Source organism: Pongo abelii, chromosome Y (assembly GCF_028885655.2).
Source record: "Pongo abelii isolate AG06213 chromosome Y, NHGRI_mPonAbe1-v2.0_pri, whole genome shotgun sequence".
Lineage (NCBI taxonomy): Eukaryota > Metazoa > Chordata > Mammalia > Primates > Hominidae > Pongo > Pongo abelii.
In genome coordinates this window covers 62,141,594-62,160,836 of record NC_072009.2, presented here as the reverse complement: position 1 = coordinate 62,160,836, position 19,243 = coordinate 62,141,594, and positions in this window count along the sequence as shown.

Sequence of the window (19,243 nt, the reverse complement as noted above, 5' to 3'; positions counted from 1 at the left end):
GGAATTGATTGGAATGGAATGGATTGGAATGGAAAGGAGTGGAGTGTAATGGAGTGCAATGGAATAGAGTGGAGTGGAGTGCAGTGCAATGGAATCGAATGGAGTGGAGTGGAGTGCACTGTAATGGAGTGGAATGGAGTGGAATGGATTCTAGTGGAATGGACTGGAATGAAATGGAGAAGATTGGAATGAAATGGAGTGGAGTGGAGTGATGTCTAAAGGAATGGAGTGAAGTGGAATGGATAGGAGTGGAGATTAGTGGGGTGGAGTGGAATATACTGGAAAGAAATGGAATGGAATGGAGTGGAGATGAATGGAATGGAGTGGAATGGAATGGAATGAAATTGAGTGGAGTGGAATGGAATTGAGAGTAGTGGAGTGGAGTGGAATGGAGTGCAGTGGACTGGAATGGAGTGCAGTGGAATGGAATGGAAAGGAGTGAAATGGCATGGAATGCCATGGAATGGAGTGGAATGGAGTGCAATGGAGTAGAAAGGAATGAAATGGAATGGAATGGAATAGTGAGGAGTGGTATGGAATGGAGTGGAGTGGAATGGAGTTGACTCGAGCTCAGTGGAAAGGAATGCAGTGGATTCCAGTGGAGTAGATAGGAATGGAATGGAATTGAATGGAATGGAAAGGAGTGGATTGGAGTAGAGTGGAATGGAGTGGAGTGGAATGGAATGGAATGCAGTGGGATGGAGTGGAATGGAATGTAATGGAATGGAGTGGGATTCAGTGGTGTGGAGTGGAATGGAATATAATGGAATGCACTGGAATACAAAGAATTGATTGGAGTGGAATGGAGTGCAGTTGAATGGAATGGAATAAAACGGAAAGGAGTGGAGTGGAATGTAGTGGGGTAGAGTGGGATGGAGATGAATGGAATGGAATCGAATGGAGTGAAGTGGAATGGAGTGGTGTGGAATGGAATATACTGGAATGCAAAGGAATGGAGTGCAATTGAATAGAATGGAATGGAATTAAGTGGAATGGAATGGAGTGGAGTGGAATAGAGTGGATTGGAGTGGAATGGAGTGGAATGGAGGAGAATGGAAGACAATGGAATGGAATGGATTGGTTTGTAATGCAATGCAGTGGAATGGAGTGGAATGGAGTGGAGTGGACTGGAGTGGAATGGAATGGAGTGGGGTGGAGTGGAGTGGAGTGGTGTAGAAAGGAGCAGAGTTGAGTGGAATGGAATGGAATTGAGTGGAATGGATTGGAATGGAAAGGAGTGGAGTGAAAGGCAGGGCAATGGAATGGAGTGGAGTGGAGTGGAGCAGAATGGAATGGAATGGAGTGGAGTGGAATGGAATATAATGGAATAGGAATGAGGGGAGTGGAGTGAAATGGAGTGGAATGGATTGGAATGGAATGGATGGGAGTGGAATGGAACGGAATGGAGTGGAGTGGAGTGGAATTGAGTGCAGTGGAATGGAGTGGAGTTTAGTGGAATGGAATCGAGTGGGGTGGAATGGAGTAGCGTGGTGTGGAATGGAGTGGAATGGAATGGACTGGAATGTAATGGGGTGTAATGGGTTGTAGTAGAGTGGAGTGGAATGGAATGGAGTGGAGTGGAATGGTTTGGAATGGGATGGAGTGGAGTGGAGTGCAGTGGAGTGGAAAGGAATGGAGTGGAGTGGAGTGGAGTGGACTGGATGGCAGTGGAATGGAGTGGAATCGAGTTTAATGTAGTTTAGTGTAATGGAGTAGAATGGAATTGAATGGAATGAAAAGGAGTAGAATGGACTGTTATGGAGTGGATTGGAGTTGTGTGGAATCGAATGGAGTGGAGTGTAGGGGAATGAAATGGAGTGGAATGGAGTGGAATGGAGTGGAATGGAAAGGAGTGGAGTTCAATGGAGTGCAATGGAATGGAGTGGAGTGGACTGCAGTTGAATGAAAGGAATGCAGTGGAGTGGAGTGGAGTGGACTGTAATGAAATGGAATTGAATGGAGTAGAGTGGAATGGAGTGGGGTGGATTTGAGTGGAGTGGAGTGGTGTGGAAAGGAGTGCATTGTAGTGGAATGGAACGGAGTGTAGTGTTGTGTAGTGGAATGGAATTGAGTGGAAAATAATGGAACGGAATTTAGTGGATTGTAATGGAATGAAGTGGCATGGAATGGAAGGGAGTGGAGTGGAGTGCAATGGAGTGGACTCAAGTTTAGTTAATAAGTAAGTAGTGTTATGGAATGCAATGGACTGGAAGGGAATGAAGTGGAGTGGAGTGCAGAGGAATGGAAATGAGTGGAGTGGAGTGGAATGGAGTGGAATGGAATGGAGTGGAATGGAGTGGATTGGAGTAGAGTGGAGTGAAGTGGAATGGAGTGGAAGGGAAAGGAATGGATTGGAATGGAAAGGAATAGATTGGAATGGAATGGAATGGAATGAAATAAAATAGAGTATAATGGAATAGAATGGAGTGGAGTGGAGTGGAATGGAATAGAGTTGTAAGGAATGTAGTGGAGTGGAATTGAGTGGAGTGGAGTGGAATTTAGTAGAGTGGCATGGAACAGATTGCAATAGAATGGAGTGGAGTGTAATGTAGTGGAGTAGAGTGGAATGGATTTGAATGGAATGGAATACAATGGAGTGGAGTGGAATCGAATGGTTTGGAATGGAGCAAAGCGGAAAGGAATGGAATGGAGTGGAATGGAACGGAATGTAGTGGAATGAAATGGAATGGAGTGTAATGTAATGGAGTGGAGTAGAATAGAGGGAAATGGAATGGAGTGGGGTGGAGTGGATTGGAATTAAATGGAATGGAGTGGAGTGGAATGGAGTGGCATGGAATTGAGTGGAATTGGAAAGAGTAGAGTGGAGTGGAATGGACTTGAATTGATTGGAATGGAGTGTAGTGCAGTGGAATGGAATAGATTTAAGTGGATTGGAGCGGAGTGGAGTGGAATGGAGTGGAGCGGAATGGATTGGAGTTGAGTGGAATGGAATGGAATGGTGTGGAGTGGAATAAGGTAGAGTGGAGTGAAATGGAGTGGAACGGAATGGAGTGGGATATAATGGGTTGTCGTGGAGTGGAGTGGAATGGAGTGGAGCGGAATTGTTTGGAATGGAATGGAGTGTAGTGGAGTCCAGTGGAATGGAATGGAATGGAGTGGAGTGTAGTGGAATGGAGTGGAATGGAGTGGAATCGAGTTAAATGTAGTGGAGTGGAATGGAATGGAGTGGAATAGAATGGAGTAGAGTGGACTACAATTGAGTGGAGTGGAGTGTAATGGAGTGCAGTGGATTGGAATGAAATGGAGTGGAGTGGAGTGGAATGCAACGGAGTGGAATGGATTGGAATGGAATGGATTGGAATTGAAAGGAGTGCAGTGCAATGGAGTGGAAAGGAATTGAGTGAAGTAGAGTGCAGTGCAATGGAATCGAATGGAATGGAGTGGAGTGGACGGGAATGGAGTGGAAAGGAATATAATGGAGTGCAGTGGAGTCGAGTGGAATGGAATGGAAAGGAGTGGAATGGAATGGAATGGAGTGGGGTGAAGTGGAGTGGAGTGGAGTGATGGGGAAAGGAGTGGAGTAAAGTGGAATGGAGAGGAGTGTAGTGTAGTGGCGTGGAATGGAATTGACTGGAAAGGAATGGAATTGAATGGATTGGAAGAGAATGAAGTGGAGTGGAATGGAATATAGTGGAGTGGAATGGAGTGCAATCGAATGGAGTGGAGTGGAGAGGAGCAGAATGGAATGGAATGCAGTGGAGTGGATTGGAGAGGAAAATAATGGAATCGAATGGAGTGGAGTGGAATTGAGATGAGAGGAATCGAAGGGAGTGCAGTGGAGTGGATTGGAGTGGAGTGGAGAGGAATAGAATGGAATGGAATGAAATAGAATGGAGTGGAGGGAAGAGGAATGAAGTGTATTGAAGTGGAGCAGAGTGGAATGGAGTGCAGTGGACTGGAATGAAGTGGAGTGGAATGGAATGGAGTGGAATGGAGTTGTATGGAAAGGAATGCAGTGGAGTGCAATGGAGTGGAATGGAATGGAATGGAATGGAAGGGAGTGGAGTGGAGTGGAATTGAGTGGAGTGGAAAGGAATACAATGGAATGGAAAGGAATGGAATAGGGTAGAGTGGAATAGAATGTAATGGAAAGGAGTGCAATTGAGTGGAGTGGACTGGAATGGAATAGAATGGAATGCAGTGGAATGGAATGGAATGGAGTGTAATGGAATGGAATGGAATGGAATGGAATGGAATGTAGTGGAGTGGAGTGGAATGGAGTGGATTGGGGTGGAATGGAGTAGAGTGGAATGGATCGGAGTGTAGTGCATTGGAGTGGAATGCAGGGGAATGGAGCGGAAAGAAATGGATAGGAATGGAAAAGATTTTAGTGGAATGGAATACAGTGGAGTGGAATGGAGACGAATGGAATGGGGTGAAATGGAAAGGAACGGAGTGGAGTGGAGTGGAGAGGAATAGAAAGGAGTGGAGTGGAAAAGAGTGGAATTGAATGGAGTGGATTGGCGTGGAGTATAATAGAATGGAATGGAGTGGAATGGAATGGAGTGGAAATGAATGGAGTGGAATGGATGGGAAAGGAGTTGAATGGAGTTGAGTGGAGTGGAAAGAGTGTAATGGACTGGAATAGAGTGGAATGGAAGGGAATGTTGTGGAATGAAATGGAATAGGTTCGCATGGAATGGAATGGCATGGAATGCAGTGGACTGGAGTGGAACGGAATGCAATGGGTTGGAATGGAATGGAGTGGAGTGAAATGGAATGGAGTGGAGTGAAATGGAATGAAGCTGAGTGGAATGGATTGGAATGGAATGGAGTGGAGTGCAGTGGAATGGAACGGAATTGAATGAAATGGAGTGGACTGGAATGCAGTGTAATGGAGTGGAATGGAGTGGAATGGAATTGAGTGGAATGGAGCGGAATTCAATGGAATGCAATGGAGTAGAGATGAATGGAATGGAGTGGAGTGTAGTGGAATGGAGTGGAATGGAGAGCAGTGGAGTGGAGTGGAGAGGAACGGAATGGAGTGGAGTTGAATGGAGTGGAGTGGAGTGGAATGGAGTGGAATGGATTGGAGTGTACTGGAGTGCAGTGGAGTGGAATGGAATGTAGCAGAGTGGAGTGGAATGGAGTGGAGTGGAATTAAATGGAATAGAGTGGAGTGGAGTGTAGTGGAATGGAATGGAAAGAAATGGAGCAGAGAGGAGTGGGTGGAGTGGAATGCAGTGAAATGGAATCAAATGGAATGGAGTGGAGTGGAATGGAATGGAGTGGAATGGATTGGAGTGAAGTGGATGGAGTGAAATTCAGTGGAATGGAATGGAAAGGAGTGGAGTGGAGTGGGATGGAATTTACAGTAGTCGAGTGGAATGGAATGGAGTGAACTGGAATGGAGAGGAGTGGAATGGAATGCAATGGAATGGAATGGGATGAAATAGAATGGAGTGAAGTGGAGAGGAATGTAATGTATTAAAGTGGAGTGGAGTGGAATGGAGTGCAGTGGACTGGAATGAAGTGGAGTGGAATGGAATGGAGTGGAAGAGAGTTGTATGGAAAGGAATGGAGTGGAGTGCAATGGAGTGGAATGGAATGGAATGGAATGGAATGAAATGGAATGGGGTGGAGTGGAATAGAATGAAATGGAAAGGAGTGCAATTGAGTGGAGTGGAGTGGAATGGAATAGAATGGAATGCAGTGGAATGGAATGGGATAGAATGGAATGCAGTGGAATGGAATGGAATGGAGTGGAATGGAATGGAATGTAGGGGAGTGGAGTGGAATGGAGTGGAGTGGAGTGCATTGGAGTGGAATGGAATGGAATAGAGGAGAGTGGAATGGAATGAAATGGATAGGAATGGAAAAGATTTTAGTGGAATGGAATACAGTGGAATGGAATGGAAACGAGTGGAATGGGGTGGAATGGAAAGAAATGTAATGGAGTGTAGTGGAGTGGAGAGGAATGGAAAGGAGTGGAGTGGAAAATAGTGGAATTGAATGGAGTGGATTGGTGTGGAGTATAATAGAATGGAATGGAGTGAAATGGAATGGAGTGGAATGGAATGGAGTGGAATGCATGGGAATGGATTTGAATGGAGTTGAGTGGAGTAGAAAGAGTGTAATGGACTTGAATGAAGTGGAATGGAATGGAATGTTGTGGAATGAAATGGAATGTGTTCGAATGGAATGGAATGGCACGGAATACAGTGGACTGGAGTGGAATGGAGTGGAATGGATTGGAATGGAGTGGAGTGGAGTGAAATGGAATGGATTTGAGTGGAATGGATTGGGATGGAATGGAGTCGAGTGCGGTGGAATTGACTGGAATTGAATGAAGTGGAGTGGACTGGAATGCAGTGTAATTTAGTGGAATGGAGTGGAATGGAGTGGAGTGGAATGGAGCGGAATTTAATGGAATGCAATGGAGGAGAGAGGAATGGAATGGAGTGGAGTGCAATGGAATGCAGTGGAATGGAGAGCAGTGGAGTGGAGTGGAGTGGAATGGAATGGAGTGGAATGGAATGGAGTGGATTGGAAAGGAGCAGAGTGGAGTGGAATGGAATGGAGTGTAGTGGAATGGTTTGTAATGGAATGGAGTGGCGTGGAGTGCAGAGGAATCAAATGGAATGGAGAGCAGTGGAGTGGATTGGCCTGGAAGGGAAAGGAATGTAGTGGAATCGAGTGGAATGGAGTGCAGTGGAATGGAGAGGAATGGAATGGAATGGAGTAGAGCGGGTTGGAATGGAGTGGAGTGGAGTGAAAAGGAATGGAGTGGAGTGGAATGGAATGAAGTGGAGTGGAGTATAATGGAATGCAGTGGAATGCAATGGAATGGAGTGGGATGGAAAGGAGTGGATTAGAATGGAGTGAAATTTAAAGGAGTGGACTGGAGTACAGTGGAATGAAATGGAATGGAATGGAGTGGAGTGGAGTGGAATGGAGCAGAATGGAGTGGAAAGGAGTGGAATGGAATGGAGTGGATTCGATTAGAATGGAATGGAATGGAATAGAGTAGAGTGGAATGGAATGAAGTGGGGTGGAATGGAGTGGAGTGTACTGGTGTGGAAAGGAGTGGATTCGAGTAGAATTTAATGGAGACGAGTGGAGTGGAATGGAATGGAATTGAGTGGAATGGAATGGAATGGAGTGGAGTAGAATGGAGTGGAGTGGAAAGAAGGGCAAAGAATGGAGTGGCATGGAGTTGGGCAGAATGGAATGGAATGGAGTGGAGTGGAATGGAGTGGAATGGAACGGAATGGACTTGGAATGAGTGGAGTGGAGGGGAATGGAATGAAATTTAATGTACTGGAGTGGAGTGGAATGTAGTGGAGTGAAGTGGAATGGAGTGGATCGGAATGGAGGGTAATGGACTGGAATGGAGTGAAATGGAGTGGAGTGTAATAGAGTGGACTGGAATGGAATACAAAGGAGTGGGAAGGAATGGAATGAATGGGGTGAAGTGGAATGGGGTTGATTGGGGTTGAATGGAGTGGAGTGGATAGGAATGGACTTGAAAGGATGAAAAGCAATGGAGTGGAGTGGAGTAGAGTAGAGTGGACAGGAGTAAAGAAGAATGGAATGGAATGAAGTGGTATGGAATGGATTGGAAATGAATGGAATGGAGTGGAATGTAATGGAGTGGAGTGCAGTGGAATGGAATGGAGTGGAGTGGAATGGAATGCAATAGAATGGAATGTGTTCTAGTGGAATGGAATCAAATGGAATCGAGTGGATCTGAGGGCAGTGGAGTGGAATACAATGGAATGGAATGGAATGCAGTGGAATGGAATGGAATGGAGTGGAGTGAAATTTAATGATATGAAATTGTGTAGAATGGTGTGTATTATAGTGGGGTGGAAAGGAATGGAATGCAGTGGAATGGAATGGAATGGAGTAGAGTGGATTGGATTAGACTGCAGTGGAATGGAGTGGAAAGGAACGCAACGGAGTGGAGTGGAATGGAGTGGAGTGGAGGGCAGGGGCGTGGAAGGAAATTGAGTGGAGTGGAGTGGAGTGGAATGGAATGGAATTGAAAGGAATAGAATGAAATTGAGTGGAGTGGAATGGAGTGGAGTAGATTAGAATGGAGTGGAATGCAGTGGAATTCAGTGTAATGGAATGGGTTGGAGAGGGGTGGAATGGAGAGGAATGGAAATGAATGAAGTGGAGTGGAATGAAGCGGAATGGAGTGGAGAGGAATGGACTGCAATGGAGAGGAGTGGAGAGAAGTGGAATGGAGTCTAATGGAATGGAATGGATTAGAGTGGAATGGAATGGAATGGAATGGAGTGGAATAAACTGGAGTGGAATGGTATAGAATGGAGTGGACTGGAATGGAATGGAATGGAGTAGAAAGGAAGGGAGTGGAGTGGAATGGAGTTGAGTGGAGTGGAATTTAGAGGGGTGGCATGGAATGGATTGGAATAGAATGGATGGGAGTGGAATCTAGTGGGGTGGCATGGAGGGGAGTGGAATGCAATGGCATGGAATGCAGTGGAATGCAATGGAATGGATTGGAGTGCAATAGAGTGCAGTGGAATGGAAAGGAATGTAGTGGAGTGGAGTGGAGTGGAATGTAGTAGAGTGGAGTGCAATAGAGTTGAACGGAAGGGAATGGAATGGAGTGGAGTGGAATGGATTGGAGTGGAATGGAGTAGAGTGGAATGGAATGGAATGGAATGAAATGGAGTTGAGTGGAGTGGAGTGGAGTGGATTGGAGTGGAATGGAGTGGAGTGGAGAGGAGTGGAATGGAGTGGAGTGGAGAGGAGTGGAATGGATTGGAGGGGAGAGGAGTGGAATGGAGTGGAGTGGAGAGGAGTGGAATGGAATGGATTGCAGTGGAATGGATTGGAAGGGAAAGGAGTGGAGTGGATTGCATTGGATAGGAATGGAATGGGGTGGAGTTTACTGGAATGGAATGGAATGTACTGGAATGGAATGAAGCAGAGTTTAGTGGAATGGAATGGAATGGAATGGATTGGAATAGAATGGATGGGAGTGGAATCTAGTGGGGTGGCACGGAGGGGCGTGGAATGCAAAGGCACGGAATGCAGTGGAATGCAATTGAATGGATTGGAGTGCAATATAGGGCAGTGGAATGGAAAGGAATGTAGCGGAGAGGAGTGGAGTGGAATGTAGTAGAGTGGAATGGAATGGAATTTACTGGAATGGAATTGAATGTACTGGAGTGGAATGGAGTGGAGTGGAGAGGAATGGAATGGAATGGAATGGATTGCAATGGAATGGAATATAATGGAGTGGAGTGGGGTGGAGAGTAATGGAATGGAATGGAGGAAATGGAATGCAGTTGAATGGAATAGACTGCAATGGAGTGGAATGGAGTAGAGTGGAGTGGTGTGGAATGAAGTTGAAAGGACTGGAATGGAGTGGCATTTAATGAAATGGAGTGGAATGGGTTGGAATTGAAAGGAGAGTAGTGGAGTGTAATGGAATGCTGTGGAGTGGAACGGAGTTGAATGGAATGGAATGGAATATAACGGATTTGAGTGGAGTACAATGGAGTGGAGTGGAGTTGAATGGAGTCGAGTGTAGTGGAATGAAATGGAATGGAATGGAATGGAGTGGAACGGAAGGGAGTGCAGTGGAAATGAGTGGAAAGGAATGGATTGGAAATGAATGCAGTGGGGTGGAGTGGAATGGACTGGAGTGGAGTGGAATGCAGTGGAATGGATTGGAATGGAGAGGAGTGGAATGGAATGGAATGGAATAGAATGGAGTGGAGTGGGTTGGAATGGAGTTGAATGGAGTGGAGTGGATTGGAAACGAGTGGAGTGGAATTAAATGGAGTGGAATGGAATGAAATGGAAGGGAATGGAGTGGAGTGGAGTGGAACGGAGTGGAGTGGATAGGAATGGAGTGGATTTTATTGGAATGGAATAGAATGGGGTGGAGAGGAATGTAGTGAAGTGGAATCGAGGAAAATGGAATGGAGTGGAATGGAATGGAGTGGAGTGGAGTGGTATAGAATGGAATGGAATGGAGTGGAGTGGGTTGGAGTGGAGTTGAATGGAGTGGAGTGGATTGGAAACGAGTGGAGTGGAATTGAATGGAGTGGAATGGAATGAAATGGAAGGGAATGGAGTGGAGTGGAGTGGAACGGAGTGGAGTGGAGAGAAATGGAGTGGATTTTATTGGAATGGAATAGAATGGGGTGGAGAGGAATGGAGTGAAGTGGAATCGAGGATAATGGAATGGAGTGGAATGAAATGGAGTGGAGTGGAGTGGTGTAGAATGGAATGGAATGGAGTGGAGTGGAATGGAATGGAATGGAGTGGAATGGAATGGAATGGAATGGAACGGAATGGAGTAGAGTAGAATGGAATAGAGTGGGGTGGAGTGGAGTGAAATGGAATGGAATACAATGGAATGGGATGTATTGGATTGCAATGCAGAGAAATGGAGTGGAGGGAGGTGGGGTGCAGTGGGTTGTAGTGTAGTGTAAAGGATTGGAGTGGAATGGAATGGAATGGAAGGGAATGGATTGGATTGGAGTGGAGTGCAGTGGAATAGAATGAAATGGAATGTAGTGGAGTATAATGGAATGGAGTGGAGAGGAATGGTATGGAGTTGAGTGAAGTGGAGTAGAGTGGAATATAGTGGAGTGGAATGGAATGGAGTGGAGTGTAATGAAATAGAGTGGAAAGGAATAGAATGTGATGGAGTGGAGTGCAGTGGAATAGAGTGGAGTGGAGTGGAGTGGAGTGGAATGGAATGGAATGGAGTGGATTAGAATGGAATGGAGGGAAATGGAGCGGAGTGGAATGGAATGGAATGGAATGGAGTGGAGAGCAGTGTAATGTAGTGGAATGTAGTGGAATGGAAAGGAATGGAGTGGAATGGGATGGAAGGAAATGGCGTGGAGTGGAATAATGTGGAGTGGAATGGAGCAGAATTGAATGGAATGGAGTGGAATGGATTGGAGTGGAATGGCTTCGAATGGAGTGGAAGGGAAGGGAATGGAATGGAATGGATTGAAATAGAGTGGAGAGGAGTGGAATGGAGTGGAGCAGAGTGGAATCGAGTGGTGTGGACTGGAATGGAGTAGAGTGGAATGGATTGGAGTGGAATGGAATGGAGTGGAGTGGAATGGAAAGGAGTTGAGTGGAGTGGAGTGGAATGGAGTGGAGTGGACTGGAATGGAGTGGAATGGAATGGAGTGGAAAGGAATACCTTGTAATGGAATGGGGTGGATTGGAGTGGAATGGAGAGGAATGGAGAGATATGGACTGGAGTGGAATGGAATAGAATGAAATGAAGTGGGGTGGAGTGGACTGATGAAGATGGATATGAATGGAGTTTAATGGAATGGACTGGAAAGGAGTGGACTGGAATGGAATGGAGTGCAACCGAGTTTAGTGGAATGGAATGGAATGGAGTGGAATGGAATGGACAGGAGAGGAGTGGAATTTAGTGGCGGGGAGTGGAATGGAATGGAATGGATTAGAGAAGAGTGAAATGGAGTGGAATGGAATGAAGCGGAATGCAGAGGAATGGAGTGGAATGGAGAGGAGTGGAATACAATGGAGTGTAGTGGAGCAGAATGGACTGGAATGGAGTTCAGTAGAGTAGAGTGGAGTGGAGTAGAATGGAATGGAGCAGACTTGAAGGCTGTGGAGTGGAATGGAATGGAGTGGAATGGAGTGCAATGGAGTGGAGTGGAGTGTAATGGAGAGGAATGGAATGGAGTGTAGTGGAGGGTAATGGAGGGGAATGGACAGGAATGGTGTGGACTGGTGTGCAATGGAATGGAATGGAATGGAATTTAATGGAGTGGATTCAAATGGAATGGATTGTAATGGAATTAGATGGCATGGAATGGAGTAGAGTGGAGGTTATTGGAATGGAGTCTAGTGGAAAGGAGTGGAATGGAATGGAATGGAGGGAGTGGAGTGGAATGGAGTGGAATGGATAGGAATGGAGTGGAGTGGAATGGAATGGAATGGAATGGAATGGAATGGAGTGGATTGGAGTGGAATGGAATGGAGTGGAATTGAGTGTTGTCTAGAGGAATGAAATGCATTGTACTGGAGTGGAATGGGGAGAAATGTAATGGAATGGAGTGGAGTGCCATGCAGTCGAACGGAATGGAGTGCAATGGAGTTAAATGGAGTGGAGTGGAGTGGTGTGGAGTGGACAGGAATGGAGTGGCATTGAATGAAATCGAGTGGAATGGAATGGAATGGAGTGGAATGGAATGCAATGGAATGGAATGGAATGGAATGGAGTGGAGTGGAATGAATTGCAGTGGAGTGGAATGTAGTTGAATGGAATGGAATGGAAAGGAGTTGAGTGAAGTACAATGGCGTGGAGTGGAGTGGAGTGGAATGTAGTGGAGTGGAGTGTAATGGAATGGAATGGAGTGGAGTGAAATGGAATGAAGTGGAGTGGAATTGAGTGGAATGGAATGGAGTGGAATGGAATACAGTGGAATAGAGTTGAATGGACGTGAGTGCATTGGAATGCAGAGGAATGGAATTGAGTGGAATAGAATGGAGTGGAATGGAACGGAGTGGAATGGAGTTGAGTTGAGTAGAGTGGAGTGGAGTGGAATGGAGTGGAGTGGGGTGGAAAAGGGTAGAGTTGAATGGAATGGAGTGGAATGGAATGGAATGGAGTAGAGTGGAGTGGAATGGAGTGGACTGTGGTGGAATGGAGTGCAGTTTAGTGGAATGGAATAGAATGGTGTGGAGGGGAATTGAGTGTAGTGGAATGGAGGGGAGTGGAGTCGAATGGAAAGGAATGGAATGTAGTGGATTGGAATGGAATGGAATGGATTGAAATGGAGTGGAGTGGAGTGCAGTTTAATGGAATGAAATGGAATGTAGTGGAGTGGAATGGAATGGAGTGGAGTGGAATGCAATGGAGTTGAGTGGAGTAGAGTAGAGTTGAGTGGAGTGGAGTGCAATCGAGTAGAATGGATCGGGGTCGAATGGAATGGAGTGATGTGGAGTGTAGTGGAATGGAATGGAATGAAGTGGAGTGGAATGTAAGTGGAGTGGAGTGGAATGGAGAGGAGTGGAGTAGAGTTCAGTGGAATGTAATGGAGAGGAGTGGAGTGGAATGGATTGGAATAGAGTGGAATTGAGTGGAATGGAATGGAGTGGAATTGAATGCAGTGGAATGGACGGGAGTGGAGTGGAGTGCAGTGGAATGGACTGGAATGGAATGCACTGGAAAGGAATGGAATGTACTTCAGTGGAGGGGAGAAGAGTGGAGTGGAGTGAAATGGAGTGCAGTGAACTGGAAAGTATTGGAGTGGAAAGGAACGGAGTGGAATGGAATTGTATGGAATGGAATGGAGTGTAATGGATTGGAATGGAGTGGAGTGGAATGGAGTGGAATGGATTGGAATGGAGGAAATGGAGTGGAGTGGAGGGGAACGGGATTGAATGGAATGGAGTGGCAAGAATTGGGATGAGATGGAAGGGAGTGAGGTGGAATGGAGTGGAATTGAGTGGAGTGGAGTAGAATGGAATGGAATCGAATGGAATGGAATGGAGTGGAATGGAGTTGAGTGAAGTGCAATGGATTGATATGGAATGGTGTGGAGTGGAGTGGGATGGAATGGAGTTTTCTGGAATGGAGTGGAATGGAGTGGAATGGAGTGGAGTGGAATGGAGTGGAATGGAGTGGAGTGGAATGGAGTGGAATGGAATGGAATGGAAAGGAGTAGAGTGGAATGAAATGGAATGGAGTTTTTTAGAGTGGAGTGGAGCAGAATGGAGTGCAGTAGAGGGGAATGGAATGGAATCACTTCAGTGGAAGGGAATGAAGTGGGGTGGAATGGAGTGTAACGGAATGTAGTGGAAAGGAGTGGAGTGGAATGGAATGCAGTGGAGTGGAATGGAGTTGGGCGGAGTGGTCTAATGGAACGAAGTGGAGTGGAGTGGAATGGAATGGAAAGTAGAGGAATGGAGTGGAATGGAATGGAGTGGAGTGGAATGGAATGGAAAGGAATGGAATGAAGTGGAGTGGAACGTAGTTAAGTGGAGTAGAATGGAGGTGAATGTAATGGAGTGGAATAGAATACGGTGGAGTGGACTGGAGCGCAGTGGATTGGAGTGGAATGGAATGTAATGGAGTGGAATGGAGTGGAATGAAATTCAGTGGAGTGGAGTGGAGAGGATTGGAGTTGAATGGAGTTGAGTGGAATGGAGTCGAATGGAGTGGAGTGCAGTGGAGTGGAATGAAGTGGAGTGGAGTGGTGCGTAATGATGTGAAATGGAAAGGAATGAAGTGACATGGAAAGGAATGGAATGGAATGGAATGTAGTGGAGTGGAACGGAATGGAATGCAGTGGAGTGGAATGGAATTGAATGGAATGGAATGGAATGGAAAGGAAAGGAGTGGTATGCAGTACAATGTAGTGGGGTACAGTGGACTGGAGTGGAGGAGAATGGACTGGATTGGAGTGAAATGGAATCAAATGGAATGGAGTGGAGCAGAATGGAATGGACTGGAGTGGAAAGGAATGGAATAGAATGGAGTTGAGTGGAGTGGAGTGGAATGGAATGGAATTTACTGGAAAGGAGTGGAGTGGAATGGAATGGAGTGGAATGGAATGAAATGGAATGGAACAGAGTGGAGTGGAGTAGAGTGGAGTGGAGTACAGTGGAATGAAATAGAATGGAGTGGAGTGGAATGGAGTGGAGTGGAATGGAGGGGAGTGGAGTGGAATGGATTGGAATGGAATGGAGTGGATTGGAGTGGAATGGAGTTAAGTGGAATGGAGTGGAATGGAATAGAGTGGACGGGAGTGGAGTGGAAAGGAATGGAATGGAATCACGTGGAATGGAGGGGACTCGAATGGATTGCGATGGAGTGGAATGGAATGGAGTGGAGTGGAGTGAAGTGGAGTGAAATAGAATGGCATGGAAAGGGATGGAATGGAATGCAATGGAAATGTGAAAAGAAATGTGAGCTGAGATTTAGCCACTGTACTCCAGCCTTTGTGACAAAGTGAGATCCTACGGAAAGAAAAGAATTTAATGGAATGTAGTGGATTGGAAAGGAATTGAATGGAACAGAGTGGAATGGAGTGGAGAGGAGTGGAATGGAATGGAGAGGAATGGAGTGGATTGGAGTGGAGAGGAGTGGAGAGAAGTGGAATGGAGTGGAGTGGAGTGGAATGGAGAGCTGTGGAGTGGAATGGAATAAAGTGGAGTGGATAGGAGTGGAAAGAAATGGAATGGATTGGAGCGTAGTGGAATGGAGTGGAGTGAAGTTGAATAGAGTGAAATGGAAAGGACTGTAGTGGAGTGATGTGGAGTGGAGTGGAATGCAAAGGAGTGGAGTGCAATGGTGTGGATTGTAATGGAGTGGAGTGGAGTGGAATGGAATAGAATGGAATGAATTGGAATGGAGAGGAGTGGAGTGGAATGGAATGGAGTGGAGTGGAGGGGAATGGAGTAGATCAGAGTGGAGTCGAGTGGAGTGGATTGAAATAGAAAGGAATGGAATTAAATGGAATGGAATGGAATGGAATAGAAGGGAGTAGAATGGAGTGGAGTGGACTGGAGTGAAGTGGTATGGAATGGAATGGAGTGGAATGGAGTGGACTGGAGGTGAATTGAGTGTGGTGGATTGGAGGGGAGTTGAGTGGAATGGAATGGCGTGGAGTGGAAAGTAGTGGAGTGGAGTGGAGTGCACTGAAGTGGAATGTAATTGATTGGAGTGGAGTGCAGAAGACTGGTATTGAATGGAATGAAATGAAATGGAATGGAGTGGAGTATAACGGAGTGGAGTAGATTGGAGTGGAGTGCAGTGGAGTGGAATGGAATAGAGTGGCATGGAATGGAGTGGAATGGAATGGAATGGAATCGAGTGGAGTGGAATGGAATGGAATGGAGTGGATTAGAGTGGAGTCGAGTAGAGTGGAGTGGAATGGAGTGGAGTGGAATGGAGTGGAGTGGAGTGGAGTGGAATGGAATGGAGTAGGGTGGAATGGAGTTGAATGTAATGGGGCAGAATGGAATGGAGGGAATGGAGTTGAATCCAGTGAAGTGGATTGGAGTGGAGTGGGGTGTAGTGCATTGGAGTGGAATGGAGTGGAATGGAATGTGATATAATGCAACTTAGTGGAGTGGGATGGAATGGAATGGAATGGAGCAGATTGGAGTGGAGTGGAGCGGAACAGAACAGAACGGAATGTAACGGTTAGGAATGGAACAGAACAGAATATAACGGTTAGGAATGGAACAGAACGGAGTGGAATGTGAGCTGAGATTCTGCCACTGCACTGCAGGCTGGGTGACAGAGTGAGATACTGTCGAAAGAAGGGAATGTAATGTAATGTAGTGGAATGGAATGGAATGGAATGGAATGGAATGGAATGGAAAGAAATGCAGTGGAATGGAATGGAAAGGAATGTAGTGGAATGGAATGGCATAAAGAAAGGTGAGCTGAGATTGTGCCATTGTGCTCCATGCTGGGTGACAGAGTGAGAAACTTTCAAAAGAAAGGAATGGAATGAAATGCAATGGAAAGGAATTGTGTGTATTGGAATGCAGTGGAATGGAACGGAAAGGAATGGAATGCAATGGATTGGAACAGAACGGAACGGAATGGAATGGAATGGCATAATGAAATGTGAGCTGAGATTGTGCCATTGTGCTCCAGGTTGGGTGACAGTTTGAGATACTAACGAAAGAAAGCAATGGAGCGGAATGCAGTGGAATGGAATGGAATGGAATGAAATGAAACGGAATTTTGTGGATTGGAGTGGTTTGGAGTGAAGTGGAGTGTAGTGGAATGGAGAGGAGTGGAATGAGATCGAATGGAACGGAATTAAGTGGAGTGGAGTGGGATGGAGTGGAGTGCAGTTGAATGGAGTGGTATGGAATGGGATGGAGTGGAATGGAGTGGCATGCAGTGGAGTGGAGGGGAGTGGAATGGAGTGGAATGGAATAGGATGTAATGGAAAGTAGTGGAGTGGAGTGGAGTGGAGTGGAACGGAGTGGAACAGAACGGAATGGAATGCATCAGAACGGAACAGACGGAGTGGAACAGAACTTTATGGAGAAATGTGTGCTGAGATTGTGCCACTGCGCTGCAGCCTGTTTGACAGATGGAAATCCTTTCAAAAGAAAGGACTGGAATGGAATGGAATGGAATGGAATGAATTGGAGTGGAACGGAGTGGAATTGAGTTTAATGGAATGGAATGGAATGGAATGGAATAGAATGGAGGGGAGTGGTTTGGAGTGGAGTGGAGAGGCGCGGAGCAAAACAGAATGGAACAAAATGGAATGGAATGGAATGGAATGTGAGCTGAGATTGTGCCACTGCAATTCAGGCTGGGTGACAGATTGAGATACTCTGGAAAGAAAGGAATAGAATGGAATGCAGTAGAATGGAATGGAATTGAATTGAATTGAATGAAACTGAATGGATTGGAATGGAATGGAATTGAATGGAAAGGAATGGCATAATGAAATGTGTGCTCAGATTATGCCACTGTGCCACAGGCTGGGTGACAGAGTCAGATTCTCTCGAAAGAAAGTATTGGAATGGGGTGCAGTGAAATGGAATTGAACGGAATGGAATGGAGTGGACTGCTGTGGAGTGCAGTGCAGTGTTGTTGAACGGATAGGAATGGAATGGGATGGAATAGAATGGAAAGAAGTGGAGTGGAATGGGGTGGAGTGTAGTGCTGTGGAATTTAGTGGAATGAAATGGGATCGAGTGGAATGGGGTGGAGTGCAGTGCAGTGGAGTGGAGAGGAGCGTAATGCAGTGGAATGGAATCGGATGTAACGAATTGTAGTGGAGTGGAGTGGATTGGAGTGGAACAGAGTGGAACGGCACAGAACGGAAGGGAAAATAACTGAAAGGAATGGAATGGAATGGTGAAATGTGTGCTGACATTGTGCCACTGTGCTACATCCTGTGTGACAGAGGGAGATCCTTTTGAAAGAAAGGAGTGGAATGGAATGGAATAGAATGGAATGGAATGGAATGGAGTGGAGCAGAATGGAATTGAGTGGAATGGAATGGAATGGAATGAAATGAAATGAAATGAAATGGAATGGAATAGAATTGAGTGGATGGGAGGGGAGCAGAGTGGTGCGAAGCAGAAAAGATCAGAAAACAATGGAACAGAACAGAATGGAATGGAATGGAATGCAAGCTGAGATTGTGCCACTGCACTCTAGGCTGGTGACAGAGTGAGCTACTCTCGAAAGAAAGGAATGGAATGGAATTCAGTGGAATGGAATGGAATTTAATTGAATGGAATGGAGTAGACTGGAGTGGAGTGGAGTGAAATGGAGTGGAGTGGAGTGGGGTGAAGTGGACTGTAGTGGAACGGAGCGGAATGGAAATGGATGGAGGGGAATGGAGTGGAGTGGAGTAGAATGGAGTGGGGTGGAATGGAATGGAATGAAGTGGAGTGGACTGGAATGTAGTGGAGTGGAGTGGAATGGATTGGGGTGGAGTGGAATGAAATGGTGTGGAGTGGAATGGAATGGAGAGCAATGCAATGAAATGAAATGGAATGGAATGGATTGGAATCGTATGGAGTGGAGTGGAGTGGAATGGAGTAGTGTGGAATGGAATTGAATGGAATGGAGTTTCGTGGAGTGAAGCAGAGTAGAGTGGAATGGAATGCAATGGAATGGTAAGGAATGTAATTGAAAGGAATGGAATGAAATCGAATGCAATGGAATGGAATGCAGTGGAACGGAATGGAATTGAATGGAATGAAATAGAAAGGATTGGAATAATGTAATGGGAGCTGAGATTGTGCCACTGCACTACAGGCTGTGTGACAGAGTGAGACACTCTCGAAAGAAAGCAATGGTATGGAATGCAGTGGAATGGAATGGAATGGAATGGAATGAAATGAAATGAAATGAAATGGAATGGAATGGAAAGGAGTGGACTGGAGTGGAGTGGAGTGAAATGGAGTGGAGTGGAATGGAGAGTAATGGAATCGGATGGAATGGAATGGAATGGAAAGAAGTGGACTGGAGTGGAGTGGAGTGAAGTGGAGTGGAGCGGAATTGAGAGGAATGGAATGGGATGGAATGGAATGGAATGAACTGGAGTGGAGTGGGTTGGAGTGGAGTGCAGTGGAATGGAGTGGAATGGAATGGGATGGAGTGGAATGGAGTGGAGTGGTGTGCAGTGGAGTGGAGAGGAGTGGAATGGAGTGGAATGGAAACGGCTGTAATGGAATACAGTGGAGAGGAGTGGAGTGGAATGGAACAGAAAGGAAGAGAATGGAAAGGAACGGAATGGAATGGAAT